Raw genomic sequence first — 24,737 nt, forward strand, 5'->3', positions numbered from 1 at the left:
TTGAAAAAAAGAACAATTTGCAAGAATAATACAATTTTTTTTTTTTTTTTTTTTTTTTTTGTGGTATGCGGGCCTCTCACTGTTGTGGCCTCTCCCGTTGCGGAGCACAGGCTCCGGATGCGCAGGCCCAGCGGCCATGGCTCACGGGCCCAGCCGCTCCGCGGCATATGGGATCCTCCCAGACCGGGGCACGAACCCGTATCCCCTGCATCGGCAGGCGGACTCTCAACCACTGCGCCACCAGGGAGGCCCTAGAATAATACAATTTTTGAAACTGTTAACCAAAGAAAATTTATTAGACATAAAATAAAGAAATTAAATCAGTAGTTAAAAATTAGTACACCCCTTCATTCACTGATGTTTTTTAAAACAACTCTGAACAAATACTCAAGGAAGTGTTAATTTAAATAGCATGCATACCAACTAGAGGGAATATAAGAGGAAACTCTTACCCATTCACTTTATGTTTGAACATATTGATAAACATAATCTAAGACAGGATGAGAAAGGAAAATTAAATCTAATTTCAAATATTAACATAGATGTAAAATTCTAAGAAAATACATTGAAATCAAATCCTAAAACAAATATGTTTTAAAATATCAGCTACATCATAATCAAGTTGGATTATCCCAAGAATACAAGAGCAGTTCAAAATTAGGATATTATAGTAGACATATATCAAAAGTGAACATGGGGCTTCCCTGGTGGCACAGTGGTTGAGAGTCCACCTGCTGATGCAGGGGACACGGGTTCGTGACCCGGTCTGGGAAGATCCCACATGCTGAGGAGCGGCTGGGCCTGTGAGCCATGGCCACTGAGCCTGCGCTCCGCAATGGAAGAGGCCACAACAGTGAGAGGCCCGCGTACCAGAAAAAAAAAAAAAAAAGTAAACTTGTTTTAAAATAATTTATCAAATAGCTCATTAAAATGAAAAAAGAAAGGCAGTAAATAAAATTAAGTACTAATTAAAATTCTTAGCAACTGGGAGTAAAAGATGAAGAATAACTATTAGAAAATTTAACAAACCTGATACATAATGATGAAAATTGAAGGTACATCCTTATGATTGAGGAATGATACAAAGATGCTTACAATCTAATTATTTCTGTAGAACACTGTACTAGAACTTATCAGTAGATCAGTAAGTCAAAAACATGAAGTAAAACAAAACAAAATGTATTATGACTGGGAAAGAAGAAACTAGATTGTCCTATTTGTCATTTGTCATATACATGATTCTATGTAAAACATTAAATAGTCTACATTCAAATTATTAGAAATAATATGAACCATCTGATATTTAACAGGTAGTTATCATATATAATTGAAAGGAAAGAGGATTAGGTCCTATTTACAGATATGCCAGAAAATACAAATTACATTGGAATAACTCTAACAAAGTTGCATAAGACCTTCAAGAACAAAAAAATGATGCATTTATGGAAAGGTGTTAAATCCCTATTCATTAGTAAGAAGACTATCATCAAAATGTTAGTTCTCTTCAATTTTTAATTCATTTATAATCCTAAAAGAGTATTTTTTGAAAGGAACTGGACAAGCTTGTCTTAAAATGTATATGGGGGGCTTCCCTGGTGGCGCAGTGGTTAGAGTCCACCTGCCAATGCAGGGGACATGGGTTTGTGCCCTCGTCCGGGAAGATCCCACATGCCGCAGAGCGGCTGGGCCCGTGAGTCATGGCCACTGAGCCTGTGCATCTGGAGCCTGTGCTCCGCAATGGGAGAGACGACCATGTACTGCAAAAAAAAAAAAAAAAAGTATATGGAAGGCAAATGTTTAAAAAAATCAAGACAGGGTTCGAGAGTTTTTCTTACCAAATACCAATATGTATTATGAAGCTATGATAATTAAGACAATATGGAATGTGGCATTGGTGCAAGCATAGAAAAATACTGTTAGGAGTGCCTGGAAACACACCCCCTCCATAGGAAAGCATGTCTATTACTGACAAAGGATTATTATTTAGAATATGAAGAGGCTTTCTGTGGTTATAAACAGAAAAGTTAGTTTTTTTTTAATGAAAATAGGCAGAAGATATGAAAACAGCATTTCTAAAAGAGGAAAAATGAATACCCAGTAAACACAAGAAAAACTATTCAATTGATTTCAATTGAGAAAAGGAAATGAAAAGCTACCATTTTATAACTATCAGAATAATTAACATTAAAAGTCTGACAATACCAAGTGTTGGCATGCATGAGGAGCAAAGGCAGATCTTAAACACTGCCTATCATGTTTTTGTTGATAGAAACACTTTGAAGAGCAGTTTTTCAGTTAGATATAAAGTTAAAGATGTGCATATGCTAAGACCCAGCACTTCTGTTCCTAGCTATGTATTCTAGAGAAATTCTCACATATGTATAGCATGAGACTTGTTTTAAAATGTCACTCTTTGCATTGTTTATACTTGCAAAATAAATTCGAGTCATCCTACTGTGCCATCAACAGTAGGTCAATAAGTAAACTGTTGTAGCAAATTCAAACAATGGAATATCATTCAACAATGATAATGAAAGAATTTGAGTTACATCTGTCAACCTGAATATATCTCACAAACCCCAATGCTGGATTTAAAAGAGCAAAGTACAGAAAAATACATATCTCTGAAAACATTTTCAGAAAAGTTTTAAAACTTGCAAAATTTTTTATATGTTTTAGAGATTCATACATGTATAGAGAAAGCATAATTCATGGAAATGACAAATGTCAAACTAAAGAAAGAAAGTGGTTATCTATGTGTAGAGACGAGGGGAACTATGTGAGGGGAACACAGGTATTTTTATATTATTTTCATTTATCATTTTATATCTGAAATATTCTGTGATAATCTTTCAATAGAAATAAAAATATTTATTGCCTTTATATTGAAATTCTTCTTTAACAAACATTTGCAAATTCCTTAAAAACCTCATTTTCTTCTCTACTGAAGTAGGAGTAATATTAACAGTACATCAGCTTATATTAGGAATGAGTGTTATGAAGAATAAATATAAAGAGGCAGTTTGGATATAAGTACATGTAATGAAAGCAAGCCTACCTTAGGAAAACCACACCCCCTTTCATGTTTGGAGAAGTCTCATCTGGCTATGTTTTCAGTGAAATATAAGGCACTCTTGCCTTGGAAAGAGCCTGGATTTAAAAAAAAAAAAAAATAGTAAGGCTTTCCCTACTATTATGTAATTTCTTCATTATAGGATTTGAAATGTTTAAAAAATCCTAGAAATTGTTAAAGGTTAGAGAGTATATTCAGGTCACTGTATTTTTTTCTCATTACTTAGATTTTAGAACATGGAAGTGTTAACCTTTCAAAAGCTATAGAGAAGATAATTAGGTGATACTTAATTGTCTGTTTCTTTAAGGAATATATTTCTAGATTGAAACCTATTCTTGCTGCCAACACTTACTTAGATTGCTAGAAGGACATCTTGCTTCACAGTGTCAGCTCTAATTTGAGATAAAATAATGCATCTAACTCTGCTGTCATCTATAATTCATGGCCACTTCTAAGTGTAGTTCATTGAAATCTCACGCGTGCCCCAACCTCTGTCACTCCAGGAAGCAAGATTCACTACACTTTCTGTTTTTATCTAAATTACTATGTTAACTGTATAATGGGTTTGGGTAGTAAATTGTTCTCAGTAACACATAAGTCTAGCTTGATAGTATCCCTTTAATAGTATCCCTTTAATAAGAGAGTCTGCATTTACATTTTTTTTTTTTTTGCTTTTTAAAACATGAATACAAAAATAACACAGTGTTTTTGAAGGTTTCTCTACTAAGTCCTCTTCCAAATGTCACATGTTTGATTAGACTGTTTAAAAAAAAAAAAAAAGACTGCCTTTGCTCTCTTGACTTACTAATGTGACTCCATCAGGCTCACTAAGCAGCAGTGACAGGGTACAACCTGATACCAAGGCAGAGAGCTTGAGCCCCATTTTCTTAATCCTGGCTCTTCTAGTGTTAGACTGACAAGTTGGATCAGCAATCTGTCAAGTTTGAATTAATTTGTCCTAGTATCCCTGAGTTTCTATTTGATTTAGGTACATACTTATAGAATAAAATACTTTAAAACTTAACGAATTTCAGGCTTGATAACAAGGCTTTGCCATGTAGGTACTATCACATATTGATGGTTTTAGTCATTTTGGTATCTTGCAATAAAAGATTTAATTTTGTAATTTCATCTTTCCTATGCCGAGGGGAAAATATTAAACTCTAAGCTTCAATTTCTTTGTCTTATTTTTCAGTTACTTAAAGGCCAATAAATTCTGCCTTTAAAATGCTTTCCCTAGAATTTTCTAAGGCACAATCTTCTTATTTCCTAAGAAGGACTTAAAGGAGAATGCTAGGGGCAATTTGGGGGGTTATAGAGTAAGTTGGGAATTAACTTTTGAAAATCTCATGATAAATTGTTGAAAATATTTTAACTCCCCAGAGATTACCTTAAAGACAATTCTCTGTCTTGAAGATGCCAATTAACATAATTATCTTAGTTGAAAATGTATTTGGGAGATACGCAATCAAAATAATAAATCAGTTAAAGAAAGCTGGCATGTGCAGTCACATTTGCTAAGTAAATAAGTTCTAATGAGAAACTTTAAGGAATATGTTTAGCATACTTTTAAGAGTGGAACATATTTTCTGTAGAGTCAATATTGCTCTTCAGCTTCAACTAAATTTTACTTTTCTAATCCAGAAACCAGTAAATGTGGAGGGAACTTGAAATCAGTATAAAAGCATGAATAATTTTAGGATTATCAAAGTCATTTTATGTTAATTCTGCAATACTTGAGTAATGTAAAAATTGATTCTCTACTCTCATGGATTTGGTTACTGAATCAATCAATCCAGCTTAATTTTTAATTACAATCACTTTTTCTGTGTCTTAATATAAGGATTTTTTTTTCTGTTTCGTTTCACCTCCCTTGTATATTTAAAAATGAAATGCATCTCCATAAATCATAGTGTCTTGGTTCCCAGAAAAGTATTTTGTGTATAAAAGTGAAATTTATGGTTTGCTGAGGCTGCAGTTCTTTACTGCAGAAACACACAAATAAGCAAAAAGAAAATCAGAAAAGAGATAGAAAAGCCTACATGCAAATTGAGTTAAGTTCATCAAGGAAGGTGAAATTAGTTGTCTTAGTAAATTCTGTGAAAGCATTTTAACAATGATATAGTTGTTAATAGTTCACTTAATTTCACTCTGAGATTCCATTAAATATTTTCAAAGATTATGCTCGCTTTTTTGTTTGCCAGTACTTTTAATAATATAATACTGCAAACCCTCTACTTAAAACAAAGGTCAGCCTCCTAGAGTTTGAGCTAAGGCAAGACTACCTTAAATGAATTTTATTGTAGAAATAGGTATACAACTTGCAGATGAATCACTAGGAAGTCACTAAGTGAAATGAAAAACTTAGTTTAAAAACAAAACACTGTATTTTTTTTAAAAGGGTGGCCTCTCTGACAGACGGCTAGAGAGCAGTCAGGGCTTTATGGCACCCTGTCCCCAAGTGGATGACATGCCAATGTAACTATCCAAGGAGTCAGAAATGCCTATGAAAACAGGGAGCAAGAATTCTCAGTCCTCAGCCAAACAGGAGGCGTGATATCCATTCTGTTGCTAAATAAATACAACTATTGTAATAAATATTAGTTTGATGAATTTAATTTTTAGCTTCTATTTATTTTATAATGGTCTTTGCTCAGAGTTAAACATTCAGTACTATTAAAAATAAATAGGAAATAATGATTGATATTGGGAATTAATTTTTTTTAATTCTGCAATTTCTAAATAATATGCTAATACATGTAATGGGGACAGTTAGGCATTAATTTCCAGTTGAAATACTCTCTGCCTGAAGAACACTGATAATTTCTGTTGATCTTTTCTTTGATATTTTTTGAAATCATAATCAATAACAATACTCATTTGCCCTATATTTCTGGAAAAGCAATACTAGTACAGTATGTGCCAAAAATTTACAACTATACCTTATTCTAGGGAGCTTGGAATACATTTCCAGAGATTGCTGTCATAAGTAAATTCACAAAACTTGCCTTCTGTCATGATTTACAATAGAAAATTGAATATTATTTTCAAACATAATTAAATTTTCCAGTTGATAAAAGCAAGTAATTTCACTTTTTTTCTTGCACAAGGGAAATAGCATAAATTAGAAAAATATGTGGACATGAGCAAATAAACCATTGAAGATAATATGACATTCAGTATCATGTTGGGAGTATTGTCAAGGCATTATTTATTAATGTCATTGATTCTTGTAATAAAAAATAATTAAAAATCATTTATTAATAAACTGTAAGTTTATTTTTCTATTTAGTTGCCACAGTACTTTAATTGCATTTACTGTACTCAAAATCACCCTGTTGGGTCAGTGCATCCTGCTTTTCAGAAGAGATAATTGTGACTTAGACATTGAAATAAACTTCTGGACATCAGATACTGACCAAACGGGAGCAAAAACTGAACTTAGGTCTGTCTGACTTCACTTAGTCCTATGCATATTGCCTCCTTATCCAGAACTTAGTCTTATGTTCAGATCACATACAAACGTAGAGATTTCTTTAATTGTGATTGATCAACAGGTGGTTAGTTAAGATTATAGTTTTTCTTTGTGATACGAATAAGCAACAACAAAAAGGAAGTGAGAGTAATGCTTATTTCTGGAGAAATATGAAGAGAAAAGTTAACTTAGGTAGGGGTTGATAAGAGCTAAAAATCTAGATCAAAAGCTAATTTGAATTAACTGGGTGCTGATATTAAGCCCCCCCCCCAAAAATAAATAAAGTAACAAACAAAAGTAGGGAAATAAACGTTTCTGATGTTCCTCCATGTGATAGTTTTATAGACTGGGAACAACATCACTTTTCTGGTGCATTTGAAGGGAGGTGGGGAGAAGAGGGCACATTGGAAGGGCAAGAGAATGGAACTGGCCAAACAAGCTTAGAGTGGGAAAAGTATGATGCAGATTTTATTCAACCATTGGCGTAGAACAAATATATTTTAGTCCAGTCATTTATGTTGTTCTTTCACTGTTTTCCCAACCTTAGTCCCTACATACAGACCTAGAACTGGTTTACTTCTTGAGAATCTTACCGTGAGTCATGAAGGTTGTATTAGTTTTCTCTTGCTACTGTATAAATTACCTCAAACCTAGTGGCTTAAAACAACACAAAGCTTTATTATTTATTATTTTGCAGTTCTCTAGGTCAGATATTTTTGACACACTGTGTTAAGGACAAGGTATTGGCAGGGCTGCGTTCCTTTCTGTAGGCTCTAGAGAAGAATCCATTTCCATGACTTTTCCAGCATAACCCCCTTTCTCCATCTTCAAATCCATCAACGACAGACTGAGTTCTTCTCACATCACATCTTCTAATCTCTTTTGTAGTGTCACATATCCCTTTGATGTTCTTCTGCCTCCTACTTTTAAGAACTCTTGTGATCATAGTGAGCTCACCCAGGTATCCAGAATAAACTCCCCATCTCAAAGTCCTAAATTTAATCGTATCTGCAAAGCTCTTTTGACTAAGTAGACTCACAAATTCATAGGTTCAGGGGGTGAGGACATAAAAAGATTGGACAACTTTGGGGAAGGTAGGGGTTATTCTGCCTGATACAAAGAGTAAGCTTTCCTGGTCAAAATAAAGATAACTCAGCAGTGTCAAACTGCTTGTCTAACTTTAGTTTATTGGTCCAGTTAAAGTAACTGAAGATCTTTTTGATTCTGAGATGACTATCTTATATTCCAAAAATGTAATTAGTTGTTTTTAATTATCAGTATATGTGCTTGGTGGCCCTCTGATTTTCTTCAACCTCTCTAAAGTTAGAAAGGGATTTTATTTTTAATTATTGAGGATCTCTTCTGCAAAATGATGTGTTTTAAATATATTATTTAATTTTTCACTTAAGTCATTTTTTTCAGATAGTCAGGTTACACAAGTCCATGACATCATTCTCATAAAATACAATACCATTGCCTTCATTGTTACCATTTTTTGTTGATAGAAGCTGAGGAAACTAAAAAGCCCAAGGTCACAAAGCAAGTTAAAAGTGCTTGGTTTCAAACCCAGATTTCTCTGACCCCAAAGCCTATAGTTTCAAGTCAAGTTCCCTAGAAAAAAAAATTCTGAAATGGAGATTTGTTTACAGGAAATGCATTGGTATCAACATTGGTGACGGAACAAAAGAAATTGGATTGGGAAGAGTTGAATTTTAATTAAATCTCAAAAATGCTTCAGCAGATTCCATGGAGAGCTCTAGAGCAGGAATGGCCCATGAGAATCATTCTTAAAACAAAGGGTGAAACTTTTTTGTCTTAGATTGACCAGTTATCTTCTTCCCTAGGAGAAGCTGTGATGTAGGCCTAAGAGGTTCTTCTCTTCCCAGCTGTTGTCAGCTGTCATTATTTCCAGCAGCTATACAGCAGAAACTAACACAACATTGTAAAACAATTGTACTCCAATAAAGATGTTTAAAAAAAAAATAAATACATGATAAAAAAAATATAAATAAATACATGAAAGAAGATAACGGTTAAAGTTGAAAAAAAAAAAAAAAAGGAATGAAAACTTTAGTCTTCAAAGGTGGGAACTGGGAAGATGCCCAAAACATCCACTGTACTCATGTGCTCTTTCTATCTGTGCTTATTGGAGTTCCTTCCTTTCACTGCATTTGATTTTCTTCCCTAGGACTGGTTTCTGGGCTTCATATTTCCTTATCCCTCCTAGATGGCACTTCTGGAATGTGTCACTTGAGAAAGAAAAATGGCTCTGGAGCAGACTGTAAAAAAGGAAGGAGGAGGAGAGATAGAAAAGGAAGTATGAGGTGAGGGAAATGGAGGAAATGAAATCAGAGCAAGGCTAAAGAAATCAAAACTTTGGCAGTGGGTGGAAGCACATGGGAACAACTCCTGAAATTCCTTCTTTGGGTGATTATGGTTAATTGACTGGCTCTTAGAGGTCAATTTCTGTGTATACCTTTTAAAAGTAGTAGCAAGCCATGGTAGAATTAAAGCCAAAGGCCATGAAGGGGAATTGAAAATCTTTCGGGGACATGAGAGCCACAGACCAAACCTGTAGTCAAATCACAAATAAGAAACAGAGAAGAGTTGGAAACAGTTTGGGGCTGAATCAGTTTACAAGTATTTCCTGAAAGAGCAAAGACATTTGGAAAAGACTGCCACACACATTGGTAGTGTTTGCAGCCCGATTTTTCACTGGAAGGACGTGGTGGTGGTACACGAGTACATGACTCAAGGAAGGGTTATTATATGGACTTCTCATTACTTTCTCTTTGAAAATTGTAACAATTCGTAGTCAGAGTGACAAAGAGAACCTTTTATAGGAGCCATAGTGCAACAACAAGGACAGAAAGTTACAAAGGGAAATATTTCTGATTTGATGGTAGCAATTTCTTTACCTACTAGCGGGAAGCCAATAATTGCAAGGGATTTTGAAAACTGGGAATTTTGCATGCATATATGAAAGGATATTGAAGTCATTTTTATCAACAGAAATAAAAATATGTAACTATTAGGAGAAGAGACATCATCATTTTTATATTTCTGGGCAAGCACTTGCATTTTCCACTGAAGCATATCTGGCATAGCCTTTCACAGTTAACAAATGTCAAGACATTGCAAAATGTACACTTATAAGTAATAATATAAATGTGCAAGTGAAGAGCATAATAAAGACATGATCTCTCATACCATGTATTCATGTGGCCTTCCCATGATTACATACATATAAGTTATTTTTGCTTCAATATAATTTTTATGAGCAATCTCATATAAATCAATATATACATCTTTTTCCTCAAGAATTTATCAATACTTTAGTAATATATGTATAACTTAATCAATTTAATTATTGGATTAAGTATAAATCTATTTGAGATATTGTCAGAAAATTTATGGTTAATAATTATAGGTAAAGCTTAACGATTAAGGCTGCTACAGCGTTGCCTTAAAGAAAGTAAATACTTAATGTTATCTGAAGATAATGTAAAAGTCTACTATGTAAGAGCTATCAGATTGTTCCTTTTAGTTCATGAAATGGTTTCAGAGAGTTGAAGTAGAGTAGTTTGAATTTCCAAACATTTTCAGCAGCACAGTTTACATCTATCCTTAAGATTAGGTTGATCCAATTAAATTCCTGTTATCCAGCCACTTTTTCACTTTTTAATTACAACATAGTGATTCAATACTTTTATAGATTATATTCCATTTAAAGTTATTATAAAATACTGACTATATTCTCTGTACTGTACAATGTATCCTTGTAGCTTATTTATTTTACATATGGTAGTTTGTATCTCTTAATCTCCTATCTCTACATTGCCCCTTCCCCTTCCCCTCTCCCCACTGGTAACCACTAGTTCATTCTCTATATCTGTGAATCTATTTCTGTTTTGTTACATTAATTCATTTATTTTACTTAATTTTTTGGCCATACCAAAGATTTCTTTTTTGTTGTTTTTTTGGTCACACTGTGCAGCATGTTGGATCTTAGTTCCCCAACCAGGGATCGAACCTGTGCCACCTGCATTGAGAGTAGTGTGGAGTGTTAACCACTGGACTACAGGGGATGTCCGCATTCATTTATTTTTTATATTCCACATATAAGCGATAGTATACAGTATTTGTCTTTCTCTCTCTGACTTATTTCACTAGGCATAATACCATGTAGGTCCATCCATGTTGCAAATGGCAAATTTTCATTCTTTTTTATGGCTGAGTTGTATTCCATTGTGTATATTTACCACATCATCTTTATCCATTCATCTGTTGATGGACACTTAGGTTGCATCCATATCTTGACTATTGTAAATAATGCTGTTATGAACATTGGGGTGCATACATCTTTTAGAATTAGTATTTTCTTTTCTTTGGATGTATACTCAGGTGTGGAATTGCTGAATCATATGGTAGTTCTGTTTTTAGTGTTTTGAGGAATGGCCATGCTATTTTCCATTGTGGTTGCACCAATTTACATTCCCACCATGAGTGTACTAAGGTTCTCTTTTTGCCATGTCCTCACCAACACTTGTTATTTGTGTTCATTTTGATGATAGCCATTCTGACAGGTGTGAGATGATATCTCATTGTCATTTTGATTTGCATTTCTCTGATGATTAGTTGTGTTCAGCATCTTTTTATTTGCTTGTTGGCCATCTGTATGTCTTCTCTGGAAAACTGTCTATTCAGGTCTACTGCCCATTTTTTAATTGAGTTGTTTGTTTGATATTGAGTTCTATGATCTGTTTATGTATTTTGGGTATTAACCCCTTATTGGTCATAGGTTATATCCTATGCAAATATTTTCTCCCATTCAGTAGGTTGTGTATTCGTTTTGTCAATGGTTTCCTTTGCTGTGCAAAAAGCATTTATATTTAATTAGGTCCCATTTGTTTATTTTTATTTTTGTTTATTTTTATTTTTATTTTTGTTATATTAAGGAGACAGAGCCAAAAAAATATTCCTGCAATTTATATCAAAGAGTGTTCTGCCTACATTTCCTTCTAGGAGTTTTATGGGTTTCCAGTCTTACGTTTAGGTCTTTAATCCATTTAGAGTTCATTTTTGTATATGGTATGAGAAAATGTACTAACTTCATTCTTTTACATGTAGCTGTCCAATTTTCCCACCACCACTTACTGAAGAGAGTGTCTTTTCCCCATTGTATATGCTTGCTTCCTTTGTTGTAGATTAATTGACTATAAGTGCATGGGTTTATTTCTGAGCTCTCTGTTCCATTGATCTGTGTGTCTGTTTTTGTGCCAGTACTATAGCTTTGTAGAATAGTCTGAAGTAAGGAAATGTAACACCTTCAACTTTCTTTTTTCTCAAAATTGCTTTGGCTATTCAGGATCTTTTGTGGTTCCATATAAATTTTAGGATCATTCTAGTTTTGTGTAAAATGTCGTGGCTATTTTGTTAGGGATTGCATTAAATCTATATATTGCTTTGGGTAGTATGGACATTTTAAAATACTAGTTTTTCCAGTCGTTGAAAACGGGATATCTTTCCATTTCTTTATACCTTCAGTTTCCTTCATCAGTGTTTTATAGTTTTTCTTAGTTTTTCAGAGTACAGGTCTTTCTTTCACCTCCTTGGTTAAGTTTATTCCTGGGTTTTTTATCTTTTTGATGCAGTTTTAAACCGGATTGTTTCTTTGTCTTTCTCTCTCAGATAGTTCATTATTAGTGAATAGAATAGCAACAGATTTCTGTTTATTAATCTTACATCCTGCAACTTTACTGAATTCATTTATGAGTTCTAGTAGTTTTTTGGTGGAGACGTTAGTTTTTTCTATATATGGTGTGATGTCATCTGCAAATAGTGACACTTTTACCTCTTCCCTTCCAGTTTTGATGCCTTTTATTTGTGTTTTGCCTGATCGCTATGGAGGACTTTTGATACTATGTTAAAGAGAAGTGGTGGGAATGTGAAATATTTTTAAAAGACTAGTGTATATTAGGATATAAAAGCGTAGGTCTTGTTCTGAGTCTTACTTCATTTTGCTCAGAAAGGTGCCATTGATATGTGAAAGTGCAAGCTAACCATCATCCTGCCAGGGGCCAAAATCAGCCAGAAAAAGGACTTCGCATACTTTAACAACAAAATACAGTCTAAGCTAACCCAACAATGAAAGAATGAAAGTAAGAAGTGTACAAAAGGCAAAGAATGAGTAAATCCAGTGGTTTACTAAGGGAAGCCAGAACGATATGTGTTAAAACTAGTAGGCTTGCCGTTATTTCCCCCAAATAGGTTTTCTTATGTACCCTAGAACCCATCAGAAAGTAGAAAAACCCCAGGGTGAAGTGTAGATTATTAAATATCTTTAATATGTATATTAAATATCTTTAAGATATTTATTACATGTGACAAGGATTAAAGACATCCATAGCATTCATAAATTACTATCATTAGTAACACAAAAATTCCTATATTTCCTATCAAAATAGATTTTTTCCTTCCTAAGACAACTGTCCTGGTTATTAATTCTCTGAGGGTCTCTGGCTACAAGGCTCAGTTTCTTTTTCTCTCAGGTCTTCCCTTAATCAGAGTCAGTAACTATCAAGATTAAAGGAGGAGGGGGTTTATAATGTAATACACAAATGCATACACGCACACGCTTACACAAATATCTATTTCTGCCCTAACAAGCTCTCTCTAAATCAGGACAAAAAGGTCTTTTCTCTTCTGCAGTAGAATCCCCAACTCTTCCCCATGGTCCAAATGAAGTAAATACTTCATTTAAGATGAATAATGGAGAAAATGTACCAGTACATACTATACAATGATACAGGAATAGAAAAAGGGAGAAAAATACAGGCTGAGAAAACCCTCCAGGAAAATATTGCATGAGCAGAAAGTAATCACATGTGTCTTATTATCACGAAACACTCACTCACCCAGGCCCATCAAAAGCCTCAGTGCAACAAGTCAAGGGAAAAATTCAATATCTCAGGATGTACAAAGATAAAATCTGAACTGGAAGAGGGAAATTAAGAAAGGCATGGAAGATGTATATAAAACAATTACAGAAATGAAGCCAAAATGAGAGTAGCACAAAAAAGGCACTGATGGAAGGGGTAAGGGATGCAGAGAACAGAACTGATTAAGCAAAGCAAACTGAAATGAAATAAAAGTGGAACTGAATAAGACTGTAGTGAAAAGTTTTCCATCATGTATATATATATGTGTGTGTATATATATATAGTGTATATATATATATATATATATATATACACACACACACACACACACACATACATACATACACAGAAAAGGTTATAAAACAGAGTCTAGAACAGTCAGTGCCTAGTGCATAACAACAGTAAGTCCTTATTATTGCTAATTGCCAGTTGAACAAATGAATAAACCAATACAAAATTGATGTTCTGAAAGAAAACAACCGCATACATAAAAAAAATTAATACAAATATATATTTTTAAAAGTTTCCAGAAATGAATGTAAACGTGAATTTATAGTTTTGAAGGGCCAAATGTGTTTAAGGACAGTTTAAAATGAAATAACAGACACTAAGACATATCATATTACATTAGGTTTGAAATATAGAAAAAGACTCTCTGGAGTATCTGGGCCAAAAATTTCAAGTTGATCCTAAAGATTTTTGGTTGGTCTCAGACTTGTCACAAAAAGCATTCATTTTTAGAAGGTAGTAGGAAGATTTACCTATAAAATTCTTTAATATGTAAAGAGTGAGCCCCTAAATTTTTAACCAGCTAAAATGTTGCTTGGACACAAATATTTTTGAACATGCAAAAGACATTCCTAACAATACTATAATGAAAGAACTACAAGTTGCATACAAGTAATTTAATAAGACTGATAATTACATTCTGTAAATATTATTTATAAAACAAATGAAAATGTAAATAAAAATAGAAGCTGAAAAGTTAATAGATTTTTTAAAGAAAATTCAGCTGAGTGAATTTGAGGATCTAATCAGCTTTATTCAGCAATTCATGAATCAGGCAGCATCCTATCTAGCAAGTAGAAGGGAACTGGGAGGTGCTGTACAAAATAGAAGGCTTTTATAGGCAGAAACAGGGTTGGACAAGAGGGGTATTAGCAAAAGTAAAGAACAGATTGTTTCAAACAAGATCACCTTCCCTTAGGGAACAGGAAGTACAGGGGTCTTATCAGGCAGATTATTTCACTAATATGGATCAGGAAATTCCAGACTGATAGGTTTAAAATTCTACTGAGAGAGGCTAAAACAAAACTGCAGTTAGGTTAGGTATTAAGTCTTGATGGGGCTAAGCATAAGTGACTCCATTTTGGGTCACTTGTTTCTCTTTAACAATTTATTTAAATAATGAGGAAATATAGGTGTATAAATTTATTTAATAATATATGAAGTACATTTATTATTATTTATTATAGTATATAAAGTAATTTATTATAAGCTTAACTATTTTATCTTAGTTAAAATTTTAGTTGAAATCATAAGCAAGTCAGAAAAGCCTTCATACAGAGACTTCAAGAAAGTTGTTCAAATAAGTGCTTTTGAGAAATGAAAGTACTTAGTTCCTTTGTCTTAGCCAGCTGTATTTAATCAATCCTTACTTGAGAAGAATTGGATCTAAGATGTCAAGATTCATGTAAATATGCATAATAAAATAATTCATAGGGACCACTTTATCATTAGAAACAGCAAAGTGGTCACCGATTTATATTAACCATTGTTTTAGTGTTTATATGAACATTATGGTCAGTTTTAACTTTCACATTGGAGATATGTGAGTTATTCAAACTAAACTGTCAAACAGAAATAAAATATTATAAAACAATTCAAGCCAAAACAAATGCAAGTTAATGGAAACTTGAATAGATCGAATTAAAGTAAAATAAATAAAGAATAAGGAAAAGGCTTAAATACCTTAAGTTGGGAAGACTCTTAAATGATATCTTTTAGTGATATAAGAAATATTTAATTATTTCAGGCCTTGAATCCCTACATTTTTTTTTTCTTTCCGCAAATAGATTTGTTTCAAATCACGTTTTTATAAAAAAAATATCAGGTAATTTTTCAGTCATTAAACAATAAAACTGATGAAACAAACGGATTTAGAGGTATGACTGTCCTTAAGTAAAAATAAAGTTTCAACAGTAGTATTGCTTAATACAGAGTTGGTAGAAGTAATTGTACTAGATTCAACAAACTTTAAACTCAAGGCTCGGTGATAGCTTTCATGAGGATCTGTAATCTGCTTAATAGTTTGTCTTTACTCATAATTTGAGGAGAAATGACTGGAATACTTCATTATCAAGAAATCACTTAAATCTGAGGCAGGGCAGAGGGGTGATGGGGTAAGGTGTCAGATCTTTTAGTCAAGTCGTCTTGCAAAGGCTTGTTATTTCCCTCTGTGCCCTTAATTATTGTGATGGATGGCTTTCTTATGCGATGAAGTCATGCCATCCATTCATACATTCATTTAACAAACATTTATTGACCTCCTAATGTATTCTAGGGGAAGTTTATTTATACAGTAAAGCATCAGGTTTTGATTTCATATATTTCACATGCAGATTGCATGGCTTCAAATCATTTAGCTTAGTATACAGATTTCTAAGTCCAGTTTTATCCTTTAATACACAAACAGCAAATTTCTATTGCAATGAGCTTGTATTGCCAAAAGTAGACTGAACAACCTTCTCAAATGCCTACAGGTAATTTGGGTTAGGTAATTCATGAAACTACATATGAGGACTTCACATGAAACTGGTCTGTGGTATATTCCTCTTGAATCAAATATTCCTTTTTCTATTTATATAGATATATGTCCACAATGGTGGCTTAAATCTAGATTTAAAAAACAACAACAAAAGGAGTTTGAGGTTAAAAGTCCAATTTCAGTAATCCTAAATACTTGTAGTATTTTTTTTCAAACTATTGCAGAAAAATTTAGATGAAAATGTTGTTATTTGGGATGGCTTTGAGAGGAATGGAGTAAAACTATTATTACTAATACTAACTTAAAATGATGTAAAATATTCCTTTTTGTATGCTGATATGGGACTATACTTATTAGGCACCAAAGACACTTGTAATCATCTTTAATACAAGTCTGATTACAGCATAATGTTAATGACACACTGCAGAATGTTGTCACAAGACAGCTTGTCTTCTTTCTCCTGCTATTGGATAAATGTTGAGAAAGCAGGAGATAACTAATCTTGTAACCAAGTTCTAGTTTAATGACTTTATATGTAATAGGGACTATCGGATTATTGTTTGTAGCTGATTGGTTCTGTGTGTTGGATGTAGATGGACCAGGTACATCTCAGTATATCTTTGTATAAATTTATAAATGTATGCCCTTTCTGTTGGATTATGTTTGATTCCAGTGTATAAATGGGATTTTTCACCCATGATAATTATTAAATTCAATGAAATATGTAAAGGCTGGTTTATGTATAAAACAAATGTATGGCACAATCGATCTTTATCTTTCACTAAATATACAAGCAATAAAAGATAATTTGTGTTATGGCCTTAATGCCGGTGGTACATTACAAAGATTCTAAAAGAATATGCTTTATATTATGGTTAAAGGTGTATTTAAAGGGTTTCCTAGTTTTTATTTTAGAGAAATTTTAATTCAGTTGCCCAGTATGGACATTGAAAAATGAGAAGTTTAGCAGTTATGTTAAGAGGGTAGAATGAATTAGCCAATAAAAGAAGGAAAAATCAATGGGAATCATAAGTCTCAACTCGAAATAATTTCTGGGATTAAGTCAGTATTAGTAATGTTCTTTATAATATGAATACTTTTCTTACATTTCTACCCCAACCAAACCATAGAACTGAAATAATCATTTACTTACGTGAGACTTGGGTAAGTAAGTAAAAAGCCCAGAATACATGCCAAGTGAACACATGTTTTATCTTTAGATGTTGATTGCCAGTAGTGACAATGTCTTCTCTTCCTTAAGAAGGCTGTGCGATGCAGGGGAGTAATTGCCAGATTTGTTCAACCTGGGTTTGAATCCCTTTTCTGCCATCTACTTGCTGTGTGATCTTGAACAATTATCTTAAACTCTTCACCATCATGTCCCTCTTTGTAAAACTGGGAGAATTCTGAAGAATAAACAGGACTGGGTAGTTGATAAAGAGCAAGGGCTGAAGAATCTGGAGACCGAGTTTGAATCTTAGCCGCATGTCTAGATCATTGTGTAAATTTTAGAAAGTTACTTAACTTCTCCAGTCTTCTGGTTGAAAGAGAAAGAATAAAACCTACTTCTTCGAATTGTTCTGAAGATTATGAGATAGTGTAAATAATATATTTAGCAGAGTGCCTGGAATATTAATATAATAAAGCTTCCAGATAGAGAGTTGATGGAGCTTAACTGTTTTATATAAGGGATGTCAAAGAAGGCATTTTGCTAAATGGCATTTGGGCAGAAAAAGGAAGGGGATGTGACATACAGAAGATCTGGAGGGAAGAGTATTTTGAGCAGCGAGGAGAACTGGTATGAAGGTCCAGGAACAAATCCAGGCTTGGTGTATTCAAGGCAAGGGGGCAATGAGGTAGGAACAGAGTGAGCAAAAGGAAAATTGTGGGTGGGGAGAATAAGGACAGAAGAGCAGACATCCAGGCCACTTACGGCCTCAGAGTGATGAGGATTAGGTTTTACTGATTGGTGGGGTTTGGCGAGTTGTACCAGGTCAACTCTGGTTTCTGCATGGGATAATGACTGAATGGGAGTAAGGATTTAAGTGGCAAGACCAGTTAGGAGACTGTCACCAAGTCTAGGTAGGGAGTGTTGCTGGTTGGAGTAAGCTGTGATGGTGGTGAGTGAAGGGGATGAGATGAGACTGGATTCTGGATATGTTTTGAAGGTGATAGTAATGGGATTCACTGATTGATTATATGTGGGGTATGAAAGAGAAATAGTAGTAAATTTTAAAATTTAGGCCTGAACAACTAGAAGAGTAGAGGAACCATTTATTAAGGGGAGAATATTATAGGAGAACCAGATTGATGAAGAAGAGATCAAGAGTTTTATTTTCAATTTATTTCCATGTACCAGATTCAAAGATTGGAGCAGTTATAAATGTTAAATGTATGTCAGTGGTTTAGATGTAATCATCATTGTGTGAAATGTCAACGATTTCAGTTAACTTTTTTCAGAAATTCTCCTTTCTGTATTTTAGTTCAGCTTTATATGGAATAACATTCTTGTGAGTTGAAAGATGCAAACCTATGACTAATTCTTTCAAAATATTTCCAAACCAATTTAATGAACTACTAAGGAGTAATTACACAGTTAAATAAAAAATTTATGCATAACTAGATTCATTGGCTTTTATATACTAATTATGGACCAGATGATATTTGAGCACCTATTTGGTAAAGACTAAAAGTGTAAGAGTTATGAAGCCATTTAAAACTTCTTATAATTAAGAAGATAATTTTATTAGTGTTCATGTAATTAATATTCCATTGCTGATTTCAAAAGGTAAATAGCATTATTCTTTTCGACAGTTATTTTAAAGATAGGACATTTTTTTTATCTTACCTTTCAGACCAGAATACAAAGGTGTGTAATAAACTTAAAGACTGATTTCTAGAATGACAAAAAATATTATGAATTTGAAAATCACAAAGAGATATTGTATTATTTAGTGGCTGGCCATCTGGCTGTCTTGTCATCTAGTTATCCATCTATTACTTGGATCAGCTATACTGTTCCTATTGTTAGGACCTTTAATTTACCAAATCATAATGGTGTTCTTCTAGAAGAGAGATAGGTAGAGCATGATCATGAAGTACAGGCTTTATCCTCAGAATAAAATTTGAGTCCCAGCATTTTCCAGTGTTTAGCTATACAATACTGTATCAGTCATTTTGTACCCTAGAGCCCTGTTTTGCCATCAAAATATGCATTGACCTCATAGAGTTATTTTGGTAATTTAATGAGATAATGAATATAAAGAACTTTAACACTGTACCAGAGATACAGAAAGTACACAATAAAAGGTACTTGCTATTAGTATTCCTTGTATTGCTATTAATCATCATCATCATTATTATTAGATTTTGAAGATTCTATTCTATCCATAGAATTTTTAATGACCCAAACTCATGCATGAATAACACGGCATTAAGCACTAAAAATGTCTTAATGGGAGAACCTTTTAGCAGTTAAGATTAAAAATATCCTGTGAGAGAAATAGAACCTTAAAACTGTACTATCACATAAAATACAACAAAGGCATTTTCTTTTCAAGAGGGTGCTTTGATATTTGAAATAAATAAAGCCTGGGAGTTCTCTTTGTTACCTTGGTGCTGTATGTGAGTGACTGTGGGAAAATTGGATGGTCTTTTACCTGAATAAAATGTTTATGAATTTCAAGTTTTTCTGATTCTAAAGTAGTCATCTAAAGACAATATATATATATATTTCCTATTATGTCTTTTCATTTATTTAATAGAATAGCAGAGTTTCTGTTTGCATACAATTTTTGCAACGGCAGTGCTCAACAATAACAACACAAAAAGAAGCTTCAAAAAATATATATGAGTTTATTCCCATTGAAGGGGATTGGTCCTTCTCTTGATTTTTCTAGAGGCCAGCAAGCAAATTCTGAAGTAGTACTTTGTTGACACTAGATTAATCATATTTAGAAACAATTGAAAGGACACTGAATTTAATTGTATTTTTCCTTTTACGTTAATGGAACTGAAGAAGGTAATATGATTCAGCAAACTGATAAAAGAGATTAGTTGTCACAAGTGCATTTTTAAAAATAAGTAAACATAATATATCAATATTTATATGTATACATTCTATAAATATTCTTATTATTTTCCCAGGAGGCTGTAATAGCTTTTTTGGATGCTAAGTAGTGCCTGAAGTGAATTTTTATGGCCCATTATAAACTCCTAAAAGAAGGATTTATAATGGGAACATGGTGAGACATTTAATATCAGCACTGAAACAGGTACTTTTGAGTTCCATATTTGTTTGAGAATAGTAACAGCAGTCAGAGTTTCTCCCAAAGGTATATTTTCTTTAGCTGCATGTCTAAATATGTCTGATTACAGGAGTATGCTTTTGCCTATGCAATGCTGATACTAAACATTTTTTTCTATTACAACAATATTCTTATTATAGAGCCTTTAAAATATACTCTACCCAATAAAATATCTGTGGAAATTATATTTTGAGACTGAGTTAAATGTTTTCCATTGATAAAGGTTGAAAGGCAAAATATTCCTTCTTTTTTAAACAGAAATTCTAGAGACAGTTGACCCAAGACGTTTGAATAACTTATTTTATTTTATTTTATTTTATTTTTTTTTATTTTTTTTTGTGGTACGCAGGCCTCTCACTGTTGTGGCCTCTTCCCGTTGTGGAGCACAGGCTCCGGACGCGCAGGCTCAGCAGCCATGGCTCACGGGCCCAGCCGCTCCGCGGCATGTGGGATCTTCCCAGACTGGGGCACGAACCCGTGTCCCCTGCATCGGCAGGCGGACTCTCAACCACTGCGCCACCAGGGAAGCCCTGAATAACTTATTTGAGAACAAATATCTACTTTCTACTTTATCTGACTGGAAAAAAAAAATAGTCAGTAACAACTGATAAATTATGTAATAGTTTACAGTTTAGTAAGTACTTTTAACATAAATTATTTTATTAAGCCTGACCAAAATCCTGTTTAATGTGTTATCTTTATCATTCTGTCTATCTGTCTACCTGTCTGTATATCTATCTATCTATGTATCTGTAAAAGTCATTTGTTTACGGCCAAACAGCTAGTAACTACCAGGTACAAGGCTTCACTATTTAAAACCATTTGAATATCAGAGTCCCTGTTCTTTAGAGTTGTATTAACTTTTCCAAAATACCATGAGACTTTTCAGTGACTGAACAAGTAAAATTCTGAGACACTAATTTAAAAATTAAAACAAGCATATACATTTGTAAAGTACGAGTGATTGGCTTCTTTCTCATCAGCTAGATAAGGATTTAGTTACTTAATATCTGAATTGAAATAAATCAACATCTTAGCCATATATAGTTGAAGCCTAAATTTAAAGTGTAAGGTAAATGAAACTGTGTGCAGTATGCAATGTCTTTGAGAATTTCTACCTGAGGCTTCTGAATTTATATCATGGATGAGGTAGAACATTAAGGACAGTGCAGTCACTTTCACATTCAAATCTACTGTGGTGATTCATTTTTCAGTTCAGAAATACAGAGAAAAAACATTCTGAAAGCTGTATTGGAATAAATGAGACAAAAGTCTGCTCATTGAATTTATAGTAAGCAGTCAGGTATTTTACCTAGATTCTCTCTAAAGTGATTTTCTAGAATATATATTGGCAAATGAATTGAAACTGAAATCTGAAAACCCTCCTGCATATTATCTTTGAAAGACTGAAGGTCAGTGAGAAAAGGATTCTTCACAAGATTCAAAATATATTTTTTAGTCATATCACAATGAAAATATTGCCACCTAAATTCATCTTTGATATAGAGTAGATAATATATATATTTTTCTCCCATGAAATCATTTTTAGGAGCTTTACTCTCACTTGGCAAGTCTAGAATACGAACCTTTTTTTAAACACCAGTTTTCTGTGCCGAGAGCTGCATTTTAGTTCAAATTTTTTTAATATATAAAATAAGCAAAAATATTGATGGTTGTCCCTTGAAGTTTCAGTTTGGATATATTTAAAATGTCACATGTATCTGTCAAGTAAAAGTGCTGCAGTACATGACATTACTTAAGAAGTCGCATGATCTCCTTCCTCCCCCCCACCCCATGTTCCAAGTACCGTGTAGAATGTCCATTTCATTTTTTGATCTAACCAAGTATGTATCTCTTTGGCAACACATAGACCACAGTTATGGAGCACAGGGAGGACTTTTTGGACTGTTATTTGATATTTGGCACTCTTTTTTCACATACTTTGTATCTTGATAGGGAGAGGGCAATTTTTTAGAGCTAATTAGGAGCCTCTAAATCTAATTCAATTGTTAGTGAACCACTTCCTGGTCATGGTTTCATTAAAATTTGTAGAACACCATCAGTGCTTCTCCAAGATTGTTTTCAAATTAAATATCTTTACTTTGAATAATTTCAACACAGTTTCAAAGAGAACATCCAGTTTAGTGATGATCACCAAGCCCAAACCAAATAACATTTTTTTTCACTTTGTCTTTGGCCACAAAGCAAGTATCAACAAATACATGATTACAATCTCCTTCATTACAACTAAAAGCCAAAAAGGAATTATGATCTGGGCTCTTGCAAAACCGAAGTTTGTATCTCCCAAGCTCAGTAGTTTTATAGTTGACAAGAACTGGATAAAAAATATTGTAGAATGTCTACGTATATATTCCTAAAGTTTTTTTTTCATTTTTTTCATTTTTGTCGTTTTTTAATTTTTTTATTGAAGTATAGTTGATTTACAGTGTTGTGTTACTTTCTGGTTTATAGCAAAGTGATTCAGTTATACATATTTATAACTATATATATATTCTTTTTTCATAATTTTCCATTATAGTTTATTATAAGATATTGAACATAGTTCCCTGTGCTTTATAGTAGGACCTTGTAGTTTATCTATTATGTATATAGTAGTTTGTATCTGATAATCGCAACCTCCTAATTTATCCTCCCCTCCCCTCCCACCCTTTCCCCTCTGGTAATCATAAGTTTGTTTTCTATGTCTGTGGGTCTTTTCCTATTTTGTGAATAAGTTCATTTGTATCATTTTTTAGATACCACATATAAATGATATGTGATATTTGTCTGTTTGACTTATTTAGTATGATAATTTATATGTCAACCCATGTTGCTGCAAATAGCATTATTTTATTCATTTTGATGGCTGAGTAATATTCCATTGTGTGTGTGTGTGTGTGTGTTGTGTGTGTGTTGTGTGTATACACACCACATCTTCTTTATCCATTCATCTGTCAGTGGACTTTTAGGTTGCTTCCATGTTTTGGCTGTTGTAAACAGTGCTGCTGTGAACATTGGGGTGCATGTTATCTTTTTGAATTAGAATTTTCTCCAGATATATGCCCAGGAATGGGATTGCTGAATCATATGGTAGCTCTATTTTTAGTTTTTTAAGGACCCTTTATACTGTTGTCCATAGTGGCTGCACCAATTTACATTCCCACCAACAGTGTAGGAGAGTGGGTTCCCTTTTCTCCACACCCTCTCCAGCATTTATTATTAATTTGTAGACTTTTTGATGATGGCCATTCTGATTGGTGTGAGGTGACACCTCGTTGTAGTTTTGATTTGCATTTCTCTAATAATTAGTCTTCTGACCATTTTTGATTGGGTTGATTAGTTTTTTTTGATATTGAGTTGTATGAGCTGTTTGTATATTTTGGAAATTAAGCCCTTGTTGATTACACCGTTTGCAAATATTTTCTCCTAGTCCATAGGTTGTCTTTCATTTTGTTTATGGTTTCTTTTCTGTGTAAAGGCTTCTACGTTTGATTAGATCCCATTTATTTATTTTTGCTTTTACTTCTGTTGCCTTGGGAGACTGACCTAAGAAAATATTGCTACGATTTATGTCAGAGAATGTTTTGCACATGTTCTCTTTTAGGAGTTTTATGGTGTAATGTCCTAAAGTTTGGATTGTGATATAACTTTATTCACCTTTTCAGTAGGTTCTGAACTAAGAAACGTTTTGTCTATCACATTAACTGTAGAGTTTACTCAGACTACTGTCTCACTCTATTTTCTTTTCCTTCTCCATAGGAGAGAGAATTTTGCAGAGGTTTATCTTTTATTAGATACAATGAATTTATTGTTTCAAGCAAAATTATTTATTATAATAATATAAATGATTTTTAAAAATAGTAAAGACAGTCTCCTGCCGCAGAGTAGATTCTCATATACTCCTCCCTCTGCTGTCTCAGTTACAGTAATCAAATTCAGTGATGGGCTTCTTAATGGAGGTGGGTCCTGTCTCTGCAATGAGCTCTGCAGAACATATGACCTGGAATGTTGTGAACGTTTACAGATGTTTGTAGTTCAAGAAGCAGTTTTATTTCCTGATTTCAGGTTCAGCTAGCTGTTATTGAATGCCTTCTATGTTATTAGACCATTTCACGTATTTTTATCACATTGATTTTTTATTTATTTCTCATAAATCTGTGAGGTAAATATTATC

The 24,737-nt window shown here is 33.4% G+C and overlaps 1 protein-coding gene across 6 annotated transcripts in view; it reads left to right on the forward strand.

Moving 5' to 3' along the window:
- DGKB (diacylglycerol kinase beta) overlaps window positions 1-24,737 on the forward strand; it is a 653,248-nt gene that overhangs the window by 374,886 nt on the left and 253,625 nt on the right. The gene's annotated exons all lie outside the window — the stretch shown is intronic.

Source organism: Mesoplodon densirostris, chromosome 9 (assembly GCF_025265405.1).
Source record: "Mesoplodon densirostris isolate mMesDen1 chromosome 9, mMesDen1 primary haplotype, whole genome shotgun sequence".
In the NCBI taxonomy this organism is placed as follows: Eukaryota; Metazoa; Chordata; class Mammalia; order Artiodactyla; family Ziphiidae; genus Mesoplodon; species Mesoplodon densirostris.